The 14,282-nt window shown below is 35.5% G+C and overlaps 1 long non-coding RNA gene across 2 annotated transcripts in view; it reads left to right on the top strand.

Moving 5' to 3' along the window:
- Positions 1 to 14,282, top strand: part of LOC141521526 (uncharacterized) — a 48,203-nt gene that overhangs the window by 11,294 nt on the left and 22,627 nt on the right. The window lies entirely within an intron of this gene.

Here is a 14,282-nt window from a genome sequence, read left to right as displayed (position 1 = left end):
CCATGAGTTAAGGGATCTGTTCTAAAATCTGCACTGAGATTTATCTACTTATATACTTTAGCAGGGCTTTTAACCTGAGATTTGTGAATGATTTTAAAAAAATCAATAAGTATTTCAATTGTTTTCTTTGTAATTGTTTCCTTTGTAATCCTATGAATTTTACTTTGTGTATTTAAGAATATTATTCTGAGAAGGGGTTCATTATCTTCACCAGACTTCCAAAAGTATTTATGACACAAAAAATGTTAAGAGCCCCAACTTCAGAAAAGTTCAACTAAACATTTACTTCACTCATAAAACATGGACAATTAGTATTAATCTCAGAAGTAATTCACTACTAAGTGATAAGACCTTTCCAAATGACAATACTAATTTGTGGGTTCAAATACATGTGAAATCCATAACCAAATTTAGGTGTAAATTTGTGTGAGAAGAGAAAAACAATTTTAAAATATGAATTAAGACTTAAGAAAAGGCTAAAATTGTAAGTGGTTAGACAATCCACAATGGTGCTATACTTTTTGAATACAAACTAAGATTAAAGTTGAAGGGGTCAAGGCCAAAGCTAGGTTTCTTTTAATTAAAAGCCCTAATATGTATACCTCTCTTCACCATAGCAGTGACAACTGTTTTGTAGTACAGCTTCTTCCATCGTAGAAATGACCACTTCCTAGAGAACAATATGCAACACAAACAGTAATATCTACCTAAATCTAGATATCTAGAACACAAACACACACACACACACACACACACACACACATCACATTTACCAGTTTTACAATAGGCTCTTGAGTCACTTTAAGTTGGTTCCAGTTCACTTCCTTCATTTTGTTACAACTAACAACCATAATTAAATCAAGAAATATTTGGTAAGAGACCATAATATATAAGGCAGAATGCTAAGTGCTAATGGTATAACAGCAAAGAATTGAAAAAATTCTACCTCAAATAGATTGCATTCAAATTATACCATATGTCTGCCTTGATAATCAACCATCACCTCCAATCAGTTTTCTTTCCCTGCTGTACAGTGTGATTCATGCTCCTTACCTAACAAAGCTTTCTTTAAGAATGGTTTAGGATTCCTGCACTGAGAGAACATAAATGGATAGATCTACTTCTTGACTTGTTTTTCCCAAGGTATCCCCATTGACAACCTGGGAACAGCATATCTTCTTAGAATACACAATATAATTATATTATAATTATAATATAATTATATCATAATTCAAATGTAATATCACCAAAGACAAAATCTCTCCCCCTAAAAAATGAAAAAGGATATTTTATTTAGTAACAAACTAAGAATATCCAGAATTCCTTAGTCATCACTAATTGTTATAATTTTTTTTTTCCATCAGGAGAGCTTGGCAGGTCTGGTAACATTATAGTAACAGTCTTCCCAATAGAACCTTGCCAATTTTAGCCTTAATTCCATCAGTAAACAATTTTGACTGTGTTGGGAAAATTCCATTAATCATTCATGTTCTCTGAAGAATGGTAGACAAAGGAGCTGTCAGCTGTCAGCAGCAACTTCCCATTTGTTCAGTAATTAAGAGCTCCATGCTCTTAGTGGTGGTGAGAAGCAAAGTCCTCACCTAGTTGGAGTCACAGGGATAAACTGATGGAGATTCATTTACACCCTTAAGATGAGCTAAAAAGAGCTAAAGCCCCTACCAAGAGATAAAAATGTGTCTTTCCTACCTAAATTTGAATTGAGTTACAATTTGGCTTGAGACACTAGCTGTGTTTGACCTCGAGCAAGTCACTTAACTTCTATCTATCTCAGTTTCCTTATCTGTCACTTCCTAGGATTGTTATAAGGGGGGAAATGATATTTGTGAAGCACTTTGAAAACTTTAAAGCATTATATGAATGCTAGCTATTGTTATGTTTACAAATCTATTGTAGCAATATGTTTACACACTCCTCAAATATTTCATAAGCACTTCATCTAGACCTCTCTTTTGCCTCCATCACTGCTCATCTTGTATTAGCCACAAGATCATACTATAAAATCCATCAGATTTGAGCATGAACTTAGCAAAAGGAGCCTAACTCTACTCCCTCCTCAAATTTCTCTCCTTCCCTACCTCCCAAGTACCCAGTGCTTATCTTTTTTCCGCCATTAATCTCTTTGATCCCATTTCCCTTGTGATCAGAGACTGTGTCTTTTCTATCCCTGTACCCTTTAAGCCTAGGCAGTACTTTGTACATAGTGTCATTAGGGTTTTTTAAATTATTGGTAGAATTTAAGCATTAATGGGGATAGGGACTGGACTCATGATTTGGGACTTCTAGATGAGAAACTTCCCCTCAACTAAAATAAGCCAAAACCTTCTCTGAAACTTTTTGCTTCAAGTTCTAAAAAGAGAAGGGATTTGCCTGGTGTCACACATGTTTCAGAGAGATATGGATCTTCTTGACTTGGAGGCCAGCTTTCCACCTATACCATTTTTCCTCTTCCTAAGTATTAATGAGAACATATTAATGCAAATCTGTTTCCTAGTCACAATTTATTCACACAATCTGTAATTTCCTTTATATAGAGATTATCTTTTCTATGATCTAATAGGTTAGTCTTAGGGAGTTACTTTTTTAGGCACTTGGAAATTTAAATGATAACCAGCTAGTGACAGAAGATTGGAAACCAGGTGCTCAGCACTCTATTCACTAAACTAGAGTGGCTCTAATATTTAAACTAAATTCTCCACATTTCAAGGAAAAATATATCAAATTTCAACTTGTAATATCCATTGTAATATGATTCTTTGTTTTAATTTGATGGCTTCTCTATGAAACATCTCTTGGTTAAGTGGGACTGGGATAAGTAGGGCAGAGATCTAGCTATATTTAGTCTAAAGATATTCATCTTAATTTTACTGGATTTTATTTTCTCATTTGTGTCTTCATCTATTGTTAAATTGGTGATTTGATACTTAGAAAGGACCCAAAATTCAACATGAAATTAGTAGATGATAGGATAGGAGATATATTGCCCATCTAACCACATCCCCTAAGACCCAGATAGGCTAAGTATTTTTCCCAGAAAATATCAAATTGGAACTCAGACTTTTTGATTCCAGGAGCAGCGTTCTTTCCACTATAACATCCTGCCTTCCTTGTGTAAAATTGGAGTCCTCTAACATATTTCTAAGCATCTAAACAACATCAATCTAAAGATATTTCATGGCCTGCCAATTGCATAAAGAGACATTTTCCCTTGACTAACTTTTCAAACCATCTGAAAAGTTCATCTCTGAGGTCACAGTGTGTGGAATCCAGTTTCATCACATAGTACCAAGACTTCCACCACTCACTCATTCTTTTTTTGCCTACACTTCAAAGGACCCAATCTAAATGTCAGATGAAAGTTGACAAAGCTCTGGCTAATTGGTAGGAAAGATTCCATCCAGGTGTAATTCAGAGAACTCTATGTAAATAAAAGATTTAAGAGCCTCACTCACTTATTAAGAATATCATTTCAGAAATATGACCCTGTCGTGACATTTAAATGTGACCTTTTCTTAAAACCACACTGTACTCTCTTGCTTACATGATACTGGGCTGGACATTCATCATTAGACAAGTGCCCTACTTCAGAATTCCCAGACTTCTCTTTAGAGAGAAACAAACAGAAAGGTTAAATGTTTTCATTTTTTTAGAGCCCCTCTACATAAGGGAGACCAGGTGAGATTCTTGGTCCCTCTTTAAGTAAAATGTTGGCTTCTCCAGAGGAAGTGGAAGGGGGCCCCTATAGAATTTCAGTCCCTTATTGACAGGAAAAGACATATCAATTAGTAAACATCTCTTTTCTCAAAATGCCTTAGCAGTCTGCCTTTCATTTAATAGCCTTACTCATAGAGCTCTCTGGGCAGCATTTCTGCTAAATTACACTATCATAGAAAAGAAGAAAACTTCCTACAAGGGAGAATCTTAGAATCTAACTGACTTCTATATTATCTCATTGGAAACAAGTTCATGGTTCAAATTGACTGATGGGGAAAAAAAAATCTGTGAATGGAAGTTCCAAAAAATAATAATATCCTCTTCTCTGCTCTCCTTTACCACACACAAAAAGATATTTATATGAATATATGATATTTCATTATGGAGTTTAAATATTTTAAAGCATTTTCTATTTTCTTAACTATATCAAAAAAATGTTCACTGGGAATGCTAAAAATTTTCATTTTGCCTATATACAAACAAGGTCACACAAATAACAAATCGATGTAATTATATATCTCTAACACTACATTTTTGAGTTCTTTTTTGGAGGGTATACATATGTATATTTTTATATTGTATGTTTATATGTATCTCCCTAAAACCAATATAAAATAGTTCTATGACAATTTAGCTCTAGGGAAAGATTTTTTGCTTATTCATTTTACTCATAAGCTGTTTATCTGTTAATGTTTAGATATGCCTTTTGAAAGTTCTACTTTATAGTTTGGGGGAGAAAACTTATTATTATCATTATTTAAGACATTTCAACTCCCCCCCCCCCCGCCTTTATTAGTAATCTCTGTAGAGAATAAGACATGAAAAGAAGTAATTGAGGATGGGGAAGGGAAAAGAGGGGAAACTGGGATTTGGAACCAAAAGGGACAGGATGACCAGTCCTCTCCACCATCTGTAATACCAAAGACAGTCTTCCCCATGGCTCATATAATTAGGAATTAGTTTTCCTCCACCATTGGAATAGTTGTCATTCAGTTAAGAAGCATGTTAATGTTAATGTTGTCATTCAGTTAAGCCGACTAAAGTCAGAAACTATGCTAAGCATTGGGGATAAAGGCAAAAGACAGTCCTTATCCTGGTTTTTTCCCCAATTAATTTATTTTCATCCATATGCACATGTATATTTTTGTTACAAAATTTCCTTCTACCCTCCCTTCCCACTGCCCCCCCTTCCCCTCAGGTGAAGAGTCAGGTTAGCATTGTACATACATATTTTGGATAAACTTGTTTACAGATTAGCCATTTTTAGTATGAGAAATTAGGATTAAAGGAAAGTTACATAAGAGGTAATTTTTATAATCATCAAATTCTGAAGGGTTGGGTGTTTTTTGTTGTTGTGTTTTGTTTTTCTTCCTTTGGATGGGAATAACATTGTCCATAGTCGGTCTATTATAGTTGTCCTAGTTCTCTGAACTGCTGAGAGGAGCTGCTTCCATCAAGGTTGATCAATTCACAATGTTGTTGTTAATGTGTATATTGTTCTCTTGGTTCTGCTCCCTTTGCTCAGTATCCTGTAAGTCATTCCATACTTCTCTTGAGTCTTACCATTTATTGTTTCTTATAAAACAATGATATTCCATAGTATTCATATATCATAACTTGTTTAGCCATTCCCCAATTGATAGGAATCCCCTAAATATCCAATTCTTTGCCACTACAAAAAGAGCTGCTACAAATATTTTGGAATATATAGGACTTTTCCCATTTTTTTATAATTTCTTCTGGATGTTTTAAATAGGTTATTTTTTTTATAAAGAGAGAGTTTATTGCATTCCCCTTCCATTTGAGCTAATAATTTTGAACCAGAGATTTGGGTGTCCTGCTTCTGGATTAACTTAATCAAATTATTGAATTTAAGATGAATTGAATTTTAAATGATCATTACTAAATATAATAGGTTGTATAGAAAAAATGTGGTGATTAAATCATCAGTAACTTAGAGGCTGTAATACTGTGGTAGTCGCTTGAAGTTTAAGCTAGAGAAAAGGCTTCTACATTCAAGAATTTTATGATCTAGAATTATATGATTCTATGATCTAATATTTAATGGTTCTCTGATCACATATATGAGCTAGGAAAAAATAGTAAGTTGACATTTATATAATACTTTAAGATTTGCAAAATATTACTGACTCCATATTCTAGATGAGGAAACTAAGACCTTGAGATAGTGAGTTTCTAGCTAATAAATATGAATACCTACCTAGTAAACGTGTGAAACAAGGTTCAGTTCAACAAATATTTATAAAATATTCCTCTAAGTCAGGAAAATATGGATATCTTCCTATATACAGATTCCTGACCTCAAGGAATTAACATATATGTTGGGGGGGAGCAGGGAGAGTATATAGATATTTATCATAAAAATAAATTGAGAAACAGACAGCCTGAAAATGAAGGAAATTGGGTAAGTTTTTCATGAGGAGATGGCATCTGAGCTGTGCCACCAAGGAAGATAGAAAGTCTTATAGGTAGAGATTAACACTCAGTACATTACAGACATGGGAAATTACAGATGCAAATATGACCTTCCTTAATGGAAGTGCCTTCTTTCTATTGATTATTTCCAATTTATCCTGACTATATCTTGTTCGTAAATAGTAGTTTAAATTCTCCTTCATTAAACTTTGCCTTTCTTTGTATTGCCAGCATCTAGCTTAGTGCCTGGCCAATAAGAGATGCTTGTATATAGGTCATGTTTAGAAGCAGTTTGCAATTTAAGTTATATTGGAAAATTTGTGAAGAGTAATGTAATGAAACAAATCTGAGGGTTTGGTTTGGTATGGTTGGTTTTGTTGCATTCTCGAAGCTATGTGGATTGTCTAAAGGTTTTTTTCTTTTTGCAAGGCAAATGGGGTTAAGTGGCTTGCCCAAGGCCACACAGCTAGGTAATTATTAAGTGTCTGAGGCGGGATTAGAACTCAGGTACTCCTGACTCCAGGGCCCGTGCTTTATCCACTGCGCCACCTAGCTGCCCCTTGTCTAAAGGTTTTTAAGCAAGCAACGACATGGTCCAACAGGTACTAGTACAAGAATATAGGATCTTCTAAAAGTCTTGGTAAAGTTTTAAACTATCAAAGATTAAAAATGTAGTTAGAGTTTTGAGAAAATCTGATTTTTGATAGTTGTGAGGGGGATAGATTGGAAGTGGGGTAATTAAGGATTGCCTGGAAGTAAGGAAAATTATAGTTCCTAAATTATTAATGATATTACTATTTTTAAAAGAAGCCTATGGAGAATACAATAAATACTACTGCTCTTCACTAGACCACATGTCCATAATCACATACCCGATGAATGGTATAAAGAATACACAATTCCACCATATTTGTTAATCATAACCAAAAAAACCCTCTTTTCCCCCAGTGAGATTTAAGAAGCCAGAATTAGGTTAATATGAACAGAGAATATGATTGTTTTCAAGAGATGGTATTGGTGTAAAATTCATAGGACTTGTCAAATTAATTGAATTGGGGGTGAGTTTGTATGAGGAAAAAGGAAATCCTCCGCTGATATAATTTGAGTTGGACTTGACCTTAGAAGTCATTTAGTCCAACCCCATGATTTTGCAGATGAAGAGACTACAGTAGTAGACTTGAAATTTTAACTAAGGCATCTGAATCCAGATCCAAAACTCTTCTCAAGTGTATAACATCACCTTCAGTATCTTTCTCTAGCAATGTTTAACATCCTAAAGTATGAGCAGGCCTGGGAATACATTGGATGACAGCATTAAGGATGGAAGATGTTTGATTAAGTATAAGGGGAAGATTGGTATAATGGAAAGGTCAATAAATTTAGAGCTAGAAGACTGAGGTTCAGATTTTAATTCTGTCACTTATTCCCAGTGATTCTCCCAGTGTGGTTAGATGATAACTAAGGTCCCTTCAAACTTAAAACCTATTTTCATATGACTCTAGGATAAGGGTCAAAGACCTCCAGTCCACAGGCTATGTTGGTCTGTCTTGCCAAGGCAACTCTAGGCAGGACTTGAAATTCAATATATCTAAGAACTTTATAGGAGTGAGTTAATTAAATGTATGACCAAATATAGCCTGAGAATGATTCATAAATATCCAAATGATCCTTGGGGGAAAAAAAGATTTCCCACCTCAGCTCTAAGGTAAAAACTTTGAAGGGAAGCAAGTAAGACCAAAGTTTTTGACTCAAAAAAACAGAAGTAGAAGGAGGGGACTTGAGATTGAAGCTAATATGAAGAAGTTTAGGAGGACTGGTATTGAGGAAGAGCTGGAAAAGATAAGAGATTATGATCAGAAAGGTCAATTTCAGAGGGTCAAATCCATTATGATTAAAGGAGATGATGGAAAGTAGGTTGTACAACTATAGCCCTCTAAGTGGCTGAGGTAGAGGTCAGTCATGGAATTTGAGGAGTTTCGTGAACTAGAAAGGGTAATTGTTCAGTTGTATCTGATTCTTCATGACTATAGAACGCAGCATAGCAGATCTTTCTAGCCTCCACTGTCTCTCAAAGACCATCCAAGTTCATGTTGATTGTTTACACTACCCATCTTATCCCTTGCTATCCCCATTTCCTTTTGCCTTCAATTTTTCCCAACAACAGGGTCTTTTCCAATGAATCCTATCTTCTCATTATGTGGCCAAAGTATTTGGACCTGAACTTCAGTCTTAGGATTTGAGCTTCCAATGAATAACCTGAATGAATTCAAGTATTGACTTCTTCACTGTCCAGGGGTCTTTCAAAAGTCCTCTCCAGCATCACAATTTGAAAGCATTGATTCTGCAGCATAGCATTGACTACACAGACTTTTGTCAGTGAGATGATATCTCTGTTTTTAGTATTCTGTCTAGATTTGCCATAGTTTTGTTTCCAAGGAGCAAACATCTTTTCATTTCATGACTGTTGTGGCTGTTTGCAGTGATCTTTGAGCCCAAGAATATAAAATCTGATACTGCTTCTATTTCTTCTGCCAGGAAATAGTGGAACCAGCCAACTTTTAAACTGTCCTCTTTCACCATTATCAACAAGTTTCTTAATTCTTCATTTTTCTACAATTAGAGTGCTATCATCTGCATATCTTAGGTTGTTGGGTAATTGAGAGGACATCTAAATGTAATCTGAAGTATCAAATATGAGGCAATGAGTAGACTGGAGAAAAACGGTGAGCCAATTAGTAAATTTGAGAGCATAAGGAAAATGGCCAGGTGGCCAATAAATTATGTCAACAAGGATCTAGACTGGGTGTTATAAGTGAAAGAAATGAATCTCAAAGGAGATTCATAACTCTGAAGGAGGATGTAGCTTATATGAAAAAAAAAACCACCTATGGACAGGATGTACAGGTTTGCATTGTATTCCCTAAGAAGAGTTAGGTCCTCCAAGCAAAAGAAAATAAAAATGTGAAAAGAAGAAATCTAAGATGAAAAGAAGTTTGTTAATGATAGAAATGGGACTGACTCTCAGAAGAAATGTTGTAAGTTTGCTCAAAGTGCTAAACCCAAATAGGGTTTACTGAGACAGAGTTTCCTGAAAAGAGTAAAATCTGTTCCTAAGCTGCAATTTAAAGGCAAAAAATGTATTATAGAAAGGAGGAGAAGAGTGGCTTCCTTCACAGAACTTGGGCAACAACTTGGAAAAAGAACTGGCTGAAGTGATGTACCCTCATATTTCCTGCCATGGAGATGGCTAAGGATTTCTTGATATCAGGAGATCTGAGTTACAGAGGGCTCAGCCAATCAGGTGTTGCTTCTAAGTCAATATTGTAAGCCTCTCCAGCAGGTAGGTGAGTGTGGCACTAGACTTCCTAAGGAAGGTGGAATCAGCCTGGTTAGAAATGAAACAGCTAGGTGGTGCAGTGAATAGAGTACTGTCCCTGGAGTCAGGAGGACCTAGGTTCAACCAGACTTGGACACTTAAAAAAATATTGCCTAGCTGTGTGACCTTGGGCAAGTCACTTAACCCCACTGCCTTAAATAAAAATTTCTTTTAAAAATGACACAGGTCATAGTTCCCATCCTGATTAGCATAGGTAGGGGATGATCCCATAAGGGGCCACAGCACTTATAATTAGAAAGTTTTGGGAGAGATCCACTCAAAAAAAAACCCCAAAATACACACACACACACACACACACACACACACACACACACAGTGCTTGTCAGACTTCATGGGTCATATGTTTAGAGTTCAAAGGAATCTCTGGCTCAATCATTATTTTATAGAAAAGGAAACAGAAGCATAGAGTTGGCAAAAGGCTTGCCCAGGACCTCTTAGATCATTAATGCTTGAGGTGCTATTAATGCTACTCTTCCTTATTCAGTCTAGGATCCAAGAGATAATGTCTTTTACCTTTCAGGGATTTCATTGCCAGTTGGTAGTGACCTAGATTGTATGGGAAAGGAGGTTCCATTTCTGGAAAGTGCTTAATGCAATAAATGTTTGTCAAATGACTACAAAACATATAATTTCTCTGGCCTAGGCAAACATTTGAGACTCTCCCCCCAGCAATTCATAGCCCTTGCATGACATCATTTCTCCATTAAAGTCAAAAATTCATACCATTTACATTGATTTGAACTTTATTTCACATTATAAAAAATAAAAAAATAAAACCCTGCTGGGGACAAGAGCACAGAGTGTGATGTGCTAAGCCTTATGCTTCTATAGAGATAGCAAGGGTTCCCTAGGTAGAGGAATAAGAAGGCAACTTTGTGTACAGCAGGTAATGAGAACAGGCAGGAAGGGAGGAACCAGTTAATTTTCGATTTATACATAGTTGCCAACCTAGAAACAGGGTTTATTCTTAAAGTTCACATGTGATTGGTTGCTAGAATATGCTAAATACAATGTCCCTTGCTCTTGTAATAAACTAAGAAGCTCGCAGAAGCCAAATTAACCCATATTACATCTGAATCATTTCAACCAATCAGCCATAACTTAGCACATCATTTCTGGGGGGAAAAGCATTATAAGTTCTAGTTCAGTATGCTGAGACTGGATCTTCTGACGTCCCAGTAGCAAAGAAGAACCAGTTTCAGTAAGGATGGTGAATTTGGCTTCAGGGGTAGAGACTGGACATAGAACTCTTGAGAGTAGAAACTCCAGCAGGGGCTTCCTTGGAAGGTACAAAAATTTAGGTACAATAAGTCATAAAAATCCTAATTGTAGACATGAGGCCCTGAGAGATGAGATCATTTACCCAAGGTCATAAGGGGCATAGTCAGCACTTGAACCTAAGTTTCCCAATTTCAAATCTAAAATCATTTTCTGTTGTCCCATTAAATCTATAAGGCAATCATTGCCCAAAGGTTTTGAATTGAGGAAAAATGAGAGAATGAAGGTAAATTTTCCTGTGTCTGTCCTTATCTAGAAACCATTCTGAAAAAATGTGTTTACAAATTGATAATTATTCATGTGGCAAAATTTCCTTATAAAGAGTATCATTTTTATATGGACTTGACTATATGTCAAATTTTCCATGTAAATAGTGTACTTTGTTACTAAAGGTGAAAAAGCCACCAAAGACAATATATAATGCCTCTTTAAAACACTCCTAACTGCTTTTATGTGCTCTAAGTGATATAAAATACAACTCTTATAGCTCAGAGAGATTATAACAACACTGTATTATAACTGGATTCAACCAGATTTTGTTTGGAAGGAGATAAGACCATAGACAGATAACTATAAGTCTTAGCATAGAAAAATTAACATCTCCAATGTTAGCCATATAGATGAGCAAATTTCTAGAAAACACCGATTTGCCATCACATTACCATTTCAAGTGCTTAAATTGATATTAGAATAAAGAGGAATAAGGATCAATGTGAGAATATATTTTCCTTTGTTTACTAGTCATATGTTTTACAAAGGTTTTTTCCCTTTATTTCTTTTTTTAATGGGGGATTGTGATGGAGACTCAGAGAGAAAGTGGAGTTTTGTTAACTGAAGAAAAATCAATTTAATTTTGAAAGAAAAGAGAGATGGGGATTACACTTGTGATTTCTGGGGTATAAGAAACTCCTGGATAATGAAACTCCCTCTTACCAGTTCAGGTTGTCATCTTCCCTTGAAATTTATAGTCCCAGGGGGCAGTTAGGTGGTGCAGTAGATAGATCACTGGCCCTGGAGTCAGGAGGACCTGAGTTCAAATTCAGCCTCAGACACTTAATAATTGCCTAGCTGTGTGACCATGGGCAAGTCACTTAACCCCATTGCAAAAGCAAAAACAAAAAAAGAAACTTATAGTTCCCCGAGGATTGCCTAGAGAATTGGGATCAAACAGAAAGGGGGAGGGGGAGGGGAAAGGAAACTAAACACGAGTCCCCGAAAGCTGTATATTGACATAGAAAAGTACATATTAATATATCTATGCATTATTGAATTTTATTTATTTTATTATATTTCCCAATTATAATTATATTTTAATCTGGTTCAAGCAGAGCTCTTGTTTTTACCTCTCTGGCCTACTGCACTAAGAAGTTAAGGGACAGAGCCAGTATATCAGAGGCAGATTTGAATCAGGTCTTCTTGACACATCACATTGCATATTAGGAGAAAAAGCACCATTCAAATACCAAGACCAGGTAGAGCATATTAGGAGGCAGCATTACATAGGGCAAACAATCTTGGTTGTAGATTTGGGTTCAAATCCGATCTTTTATGCTTATGGTCTAGGTAACCTTGGGCAAATCACTTAAAGACCCTGGGCTTGTTTGCTTATCTATAAAATGAGAGGATTTGATCACACACCCTCTTAAGTTTCCTTCTACCTCTAGATCTATAATTACCTTATGAGTAATGGTAAAATTGGAGAAAGGATCCACAGGTGAAGGAAATAAGATTTTTGTTATACCAATTCCCCTAGGGTTCTAGTAATGTAGTGCTAATTCAAACAAGAGACCCAGAATAATTTGTATTTCCAAAGTTAGAAATCAGGTGAATTCATATATTTTTTTCATTAAAAACTGAAGCTAAAAGACAGTCTCTTGTGGGCATCTAGTCCAACTTTCTTGAACTATCATGTTGTGTATTAGGACAAAGAGCACTAAGACCCTTCAAACCCAGATGAGGGCAGAATTTCTATTCCTCTCAAAGGATCTCATTGAAGCAGAAGAGGAAAGTGCAAAGAAAGGAGCCTAAGGACCTTGGAAATCAAAGTGAATCATTAGCCCCTAAATAAGCAATATTTGGGTTGTGCCTACAATGAAAAATAATGCCTTCTAATTTATATGATATTTTTTTATTTTCAAAATCATTTCACATCTCAATTGATCCTTGTAATTATTCAGTGAAATAGGATAGTAAGTTTTATTTTTGTCTTAAAGATGAATAACACTAGACCCTGAGAAATTCCGTGGTTCCCACCCTCCCATCCCTAATGTCACAAAAGAAATGGCAGGACAGAAGCAAAGAAATTCTGCCTAAATTCTAATTCTCTTTGGACTACTGGCTATTAAAAAGTGACATTTTCACTCAGGGGATTGGGGGGGAGGAATCATCATGAGGCTGGGACCTTCCTAATTGGTCTTGGATGTTGTAAAGGTTTTCTATCAAAACTCAAAAAGGAAAATTGTCTCTGAGCCACACTCCACCATCAGTAATATAGAATGCTTCATCTGAGATGTTATGCTTTGATCAAGATACAACACATGAAGCAGGTTTAGGGAACTGATTTTGGGGTCCAGAAGCCTACATCTAGGAAATTAAGTTATTTATAAAGTGCTCTGAGAAGTTATGCACAAGGGGAGTACAAAGTAGAGTGCATTATAATGTACACATATTGAAAACATATGTTAGGATATGGACCTAGACACCTTAAGCATATTAGAATTATGCACAACACAGCATTTCATTTCCTGGTAGAAAGGATTCCCATTATTTTTCTCCCTCTTCCTCTCAGTTCTAATCTAAGTTTAAAATATAGATGTATAGAATAAACAACATCTTCCTTGACACAGATAAAATAGAAATGGCCAAATCCATTATTTTGGATCACTTTGAAGTCCAGGATATATAAATGTACCAGAAGAGAGGACATCTACAATCCTTATTGAATGTGCTTCAATGGCTAATGTTATTTTTCTGATATCCAGAAGAGATGCATACTGTGGGTGGACCATGAAATAGAATTAAAATAAACATGGGTCACTTGTTACCATTTTGCTCTTTGATATATGCTTCCTAAAATAAAAATTACATTTTGACATTAATTAGTCTTTTTTTAAATTGTGAAATGTGTATGCCCAATAATCTCAGAGCAGATGCCTTAATTCATAGCTAAAGTAAAACTTAACATAGTTATCAAGAAAAATGGCTTCTCATTTATTTTGTACATTTTCCACCAATAAAGCAAAAGGCTTTGTTCTTGAGATGTTCTAATCATGTGATATAAAAGAAAACAGACATCAAAATCTTGTTTTGTGTATTTTTTCCCCAGCAGAAGTAGTTTTGGAGGTTTTCCTCCTTATGATGCTAGGACATTTACAATTATAAAATCAGCTATCACTAGTATATAGACTAGTTATGTGCTATCCTGTAAACAATACTTCAT

The sequence above is a fragment of the Macrotis lagotis genome, chromosome 4 (assembly GCF_037893015.1).
Source record: "Macrotis lagotis isolate mMagLag1 chromosome 4, bilby.v1.9.chrom.fasta, whole genome shotgun sequence".
NCBI lineage: Eukaryota > Metazoa > Chordata > Mammalia > Peramelemorphia > Peramelidae > Macrotis > Macrotis lagotis.
This window is presented reverse-complemented; position numbering and strand designations above follow the sequence as displayed.